The following is a 7041-nucleotide window of genomic DNA, read 5'->3' as shown; positions in this document are numbered from 1 at the left end:
GACTCAAACGCTCTAGTTCCACCAATCAGCGGCCAGTATCCTCTGTTTACAGTTGCCGGAGAATGACGACAGCCTTAACTACCCGTCTGCGATAGTTAGATCTCAACGTGAAATGTTATAATACGTTATCTACAGCTATTAGGTGAACAAAATACACATTTTTCTATGCTTGTGAATAACATTACAAACATATGGTAGACACGGATGAACTACAACAAAACTCCACACCTCTCAGTACTGTACGATACTTTTTACTTAGCGCGTGATGCAGTGTCGTTTCCGTACCACTGAGGTACACAAGATATGTAAAACAACAGGTTATTATTGTGTTGATTAAAAAAAAATGGTATTCACAAGCAATAGTGATACCATATTGATTACAATTTTTCCTTGCATGATTATCTATCTATATCTCTAACACCCGTTCCCTCCAAGAACTCTTACTAGGGCGTAGCCACAGCAAGAGATTCCATCACTGGTGAACTCCAGTGCCGCATCTTGGTCTTTAATGCCTCACCCTTAACAGACCACTGGCAAGTGACAACTCAACAAAAGTCCACCTAATTTTCATGCCTGATGTTTCATCCTAGAACCTCTGTCTAATGCTCTATCTAATGCTCCCGTCTAAATGTTCCTTCTTGGTATTTCTACCTAATGCCTTTGCCTTTAGTGCCTCACCCTAACGGCCCACTGGCGCCAAGCAACTTCATCGCAGTTTCCAGAGGCTCCAAATGGTGTTCCTACATACTACTATCTGTTGTTCCTTCCATTTCGTCAAAAAGCAGGGCTAGGGCATAGCGCTCACCCAGGAAATTCTAGTTACGAAAAATGATTTGTGTTAAGTGTTGTCAACTGTTATGTGTGACAAGGAGATATTGTATGTATGTGAACCAACGTCCATGTGTGAGTGAGGCAGAAAGAAAAGACAGCTCCTGGGTCAGAGGAGTGCAACTTGACATCCACGTCACTAACCTTCCCTATCCCCAGGCGTAGTACCGTTAATGTATCTTCCTGGTACGCGGTTGCCTACCAACTACTGTGATTAATACGTTGTTTTAACAGGTCAGAAACACGACACGTTATGAAACAAGTACATTGTAAGTCACTAAATTCTCTGTATCGTACGTTTAACTTAAATAGTGTAGATATCAGTTTGATCATCATTACCTGCTGACAAAATAAAAAGAATTACAGACGCAATCATATGTTTGTCGTTCATTACAAAACATAATTTCCTGTCGTGTCACCTGCATGTGCATGGAGGATGGAGTTAGATGTACGGATGCCGTGAGGATGGCATGAATGGATGGTTGGGATAGGCGTATCGATGGGACGGATGGGTGTGTGTGTGGATGGAGTGGTTGGTGCTAGTGTGTGTAAAATGATGGATGAATGTTTAGGGTCTTGTAGACGGGATAGTGTGGAGGGTATTTTTTGGTGGGTGGGAGGGGAATATGGGTAGGTTGTGCTGGTGTGCAGATGGATGGACTAATAACATGACTCGTTGTTTGATAGCGTGAGTCAGGATAAAATGGAGAGCTAAGGACTACACGTGTGAGTCAGGATAAAACAGAAAGTTAAGAGCTGCACGGCCAAAAAGAATCAGTTAGGTAGATTAATTTTCAAGAAGGATAGATTCTAAAGGGAAAAACTCAAAGCGTAAAATAATGCACGGGTGTTCATTGCCATGGAATAAACATCCTATATAAATGACGAGTACTTGCGTTAATCATATATGGTCTGCATTTGATAGTTTCCGCAAGAAACGCGATAAAGCTCTACTCCAAAGCAGCTCTTTTTCAAATTCTCTCTAATATCAACTCTTCCTACTTGAACTCATAGCACCAACTGCAAACCACATAGTGAAAGTCCGTTCATACGCAGATTACCTTAAAATCACCTCGAACCAACGAGCACTACCCTAGCTGCAACAATCAGATAGCAATACATCTCAGAATGTTTGCATGCTCACAAAATTCCACCGATACCCTGTTAACCCAAGACAGATATAAATCCATCCTGCACCTTCCCATTATCCTGAATGATCAGCTGGTACCACACAGCAAAACTCTAATCATACCACGTATCACATACGATACACAAAAGCCATTTTATTCCCAAATCCACGAAAGTTAGCACAAAGGTCATAAACAAACCAAGCGCCCTTAAAATACTGACGTCACTAGTTTTGGATACGGGAAAAGAATCCCTTAGCATCCTCTACAGGCAGGTCATCCACTCCATCCTAAACTGTCTTACCTGCCTTGTGAGCCAACTTCTCAAGGACAAACTTAACTGTAAACACAAAATAATGTTCTCACAACCACCACCAGCTGTCTAGCAACTACAGTCATACATCATTTACACAAATAACTGAGAATACTCCCAACACAGTGAACTCCGCAGCCTTCACTCAATTCTTTGTAACATAATTAAGCCCCTTCGACGTGAACCACAATATCACCACCATTTTGCATGTAAAAACGAAAAACTTTCCCTTGCTTAACACTTCAGCAACATCTACCCATAGATACCTCTTTCTCTAGCAAACATGATATTGACAAAACATGTACATGATATAATGTACCGATAAGTAGTAAACAAATGGCCATCCAACACAGACTTAAACTTCACTCACCAAACATACACTTGTCATAATCTACACACCCTAGACCTATGCTACTTTCTCGTCTGCATTTTGGACACCACCATAATAATCACCATTGCATCACATCACAGGACGCCTTACAACCACAAAATAAGGTTGTAAAGTATCAGTGCATTGGTTGATAAACTTGAAAAATCATGTATAGGATTCTAGGGTAGCAAAGAATGCTGTTAAAGCACTCCCAATTCATCAATCACTGTTCTAAATTATTTGTCGTTACCATTTATTACTTAGATCACCAAAGGATATGGTGCAACATACTCTGTACTCGATAACATTAAATATACCTCATACTACTTCATATTGGATAAGATGAAACATACCTCACACTTGATAAGATGCAACATACCTAACACTTGATAAGATTGCAACATATTTCATCCCGGATACAATTAAATATATCTTCTACTGTGTAAAACGCAGCATACATGTAACAGGAAATGCAACATACCATATACTGGATAATATGCAAAGTACCTTATGCAGGATAAGTAACATGCCTCATACTGGGTAAGATGCAACATACCTTATACAGGATAAGATGCAACATGCCTCATACTGAATAAGATGCAACATACACTGGTTAAGATGCAACATACTTTTTGCAGGATATGGTGCAACATACAATGAATAAGATGCAACATGCCTCATACTGGGTAAGATGCAACATAACATTCTGGATAAGATGCAACATGCCTCATACTGAATAAGATGCAACATAACATTCTGGATAAGATGCAACATAACATTCTGGATAAGATGCAACATAACATTCTGGATAAGATGCAACATGCCTCATACTGAATAAGATGCAACATGCCTCATACTGAATAAGATGCAACATAACATTCTGGATAAGATGCAACATGCCTCATACTGAATAAGATGCAACATAACATTCTGGATAAGATGCAACATAACATTCTGGATAAGATGCAACATGCCTCATACTGGGTAAGATGCAACATAACATTCTGGATAAGATGCAACATGCCTCATACTGAATAAGATGCAACATACCTTATACAGGATAAGATGCAACATGCCTCATACTGAATAAGATGCAACATACCTTATACAGGATAAGATGCAACATGCCTCATACTGAATAAGATGCAACATAACATTCTGGATAAGATGCAACATACCTTATACAGGATAAGATGCAACATGCCTCATACTGAATAAGATGCAACATAACATTCTGGATAAGATGCAACATGCCTCATACTGAATAAGATGCAACATAACATTCTGGATAAGATGCAACATAACATTCTGGATAAGATGCAACATAACATTCTGGATAAGATGCAACATAACATTCTGGATAAGATGCAACATAACATTCTGGATAAGATGCAACATAACATTCTGGATAAGATGCAACATAACATTCTGGATAAGATGCAACATAACATTCTGGATAAGATGCAACATAACATTCTGGATAAGATGCAACATGCCTCATACTGAATAAGATGCAACATAACATTCTGGATAAGATGCAACATAACATTCTGGATAAGATGCAACATGCCTCATACTGAATAAGATGCAACATGCCTCATACTGAATAAGATGCAACATAACATTCTGGATAAGATGCAACATAACATTCTGGATAAGATGCAACATGCCTCATACTGAATAAGATGCAACATACCTTATACAGGATAAGATGCAACATAACATTCTGGATAAGATGCAACATGCCTCATACTGAATAAGATGCAACATAACATTCTGGATAAGATGCAACATGCCTCATACTGGGTAAGATGCAACATACCTTATACAGGATAAGATGCAACATACCTTATACAGGATAAGATGCAACATGCCTCATACTGGGTAAGATGCAACATAACATTCTGGATAAGATGCAACATAACATTCTGGATAAGATGCAACATGCCTCATACTGGGTAAGATGCAACATACCTTATACAGGATAAGATGCAACATGCCTCATACTGAATAAGATGCAACATGCCTCATACTGAATAAGATGCAACATAACATTCTGGATAAGATGCAACATGCCTCATACTGAATAAGATGCAACATAACATTCTGGATAAGATGCAACATAACATTCTGGATAAGATGCAACATAACATTCTGGATAAGATGCAACATGCCTCATACTGAATAAGATGCAACATAACATTCTGGATAAGATGCAACATGCCTCATACTGAATAAGATGCAACATAACATTCTGGATAAGATGCAACATGCCTCATACTGGGTAAGATGCAACATAACATTCTGGATAAGATGCAACATAACATTCTGGATAAGATGCAACATAACATTCTGGATAAGATGCAACATGCCTCATACTGAATAAGATGCAACATAACATTCTGGATAAGATGCAACATAACATTCTGGATAAGATGCAACATGCCTCATACTGAATAAGATGCAACATGCCTCATACTGAATAAGATGCAACATGCCTCATACTGAATAAGATGCAACATAACATTCTGGATAAGATGCAACATGCCTCATACTGGGTAAGATGCAACATAACATTCTGGATAAGATGCAACATGCCTCATACTGAATAAGATGCAACATGCCTCATACTGAATAAGATGCAACATAACATTCTGGATAAGATGCAACATAACATTCTGGATAAGATGCAACATGCCTCATACTGAATAAGATGCAACATGCCTCATACTGAATAAGATGCAACATAACATTCTGGATAAGATGCAAGTACACTGGATAAATGAAAAATACCTTATGTTGAATAAAGTGCATTATACCATATACTGGATAATATGCAAAGTACCTTATGCAGGATAAGTAACATGCCTCATACTGGGTAAGATGCAACATAACATTCTGGATAAGATGCAACATGCCTTATACTGGATAAGATGCAACATAACATTCTGGATAAGATGCAACATACCTTATACAGGATAAGATGCAACATAACATTCTGGATAAGATGCAACATAACATTCTGGATAAGATGCAACATAACATTCTGGATAAGATGCAACATACCTTATACAGGATAAGATGCAACATAACATTCTGGATAAGATGCAACATGCCTCATACTGGGTAAGATGCAACATAACATTCTGGATAAGATGCAACATACCTTATACAGGATAAGATGCAACATGCCTCATACTGGGTAAGATGCAACATAACATTCTGGATAAGATGCAACATACTTTTTGCAGGATATGGTGCAACATACAATGAATAAGATGCAAGATACCTTATACTGGATAAGGTGCAACATATACAGGATAAGATGCAACATACCTTATACAGGATAAGGTGCAACATAACATTCTGGATAAGATGCAACATAACATTCTGGATAAGATGCAACATAACATTCTGGATAAGATGCAACATAACATTCTGGATAAGATGCAACATGCCTCATACTGAATAAGATGCAACATAACATTCTGGATAAGATGCAACATAACATTCTGGATAAGATGCAACATGCCTCATACTGAATAAGATGCAACATAACATTCTGGATAAGATGCAACATGCCTCATACTGGGTAAGATGCAACATAACATTCTGGATAAGATGCAACATGCCTCATACTGAATAAGATGCAACATAACATTCTGGATAAGATGCAACATAACATTCTGGATAAGATGCAACATGCCTCATACTGGGTAAGATGCAACATAACATTCTGGATAAGATGCAACATAACATTCTGGATAAGATGCAACATAACATTCTGGATAAGATGCAACATGCCTCATACTGGGTAAGATGCAACATAACATTCTGGATAAGATGCAACATAACATTCTGGATAAGATGCAACATGCCTCATACTGGGTAAGATGCAACATAACATTCTGGATAAGATGCAACATGCCTCATACTGGGTAAGATGCAACATAACATTCTGGATAAGATGCAACATGCCTCATACTGGGTAAGATGCAACATACCTTATACAGGATAAGATGCAACATGCCTCATACTGGGTAAGATGCAACATAACATTCTGGATAAGATGCAACATGCCTCATACTGGGTAAGATGCAACATAACATTCTGGATAAGATGCAACATAACATTCTGGATAAGATGCAACATAACATTCTGGATAAGATGCAACATGCCTCATACTGAATAAGATGCAACATAACATTCTGGATAAGATGCAACATGCCTCATACTGAATAAGATGCAACATACTTTTTGCAGGATATGGTGCAACATACAATGAATAAGATGCAAGATACCTTATACTGGATAAGGTACAACATATACAGGATAAGATGCAACATGCCTCATACTGAATAAGATGCAACATGCCTCATACTGGGTAAGATGCAACATAACAT

The sequence above is a fragment of the Panulirus ornatus genome, chromosome 4 (genome assembly GCF_036320965.1).
Source record: "Panulirus ornatus isolate Po-2019 chromosome 4, ASM3632096v1, whole genome shotgun sequence".
In the NCBI taxonomy this organism is placed as follows: Eukaryota; Metazoa; Arthropoda; class Malacostraca; order Decapoda; family Palinuridae; genus Panulirus; species Panulirus ornatus.
This window is presented reverse-complemented; position numbering follows the sequence as displayed.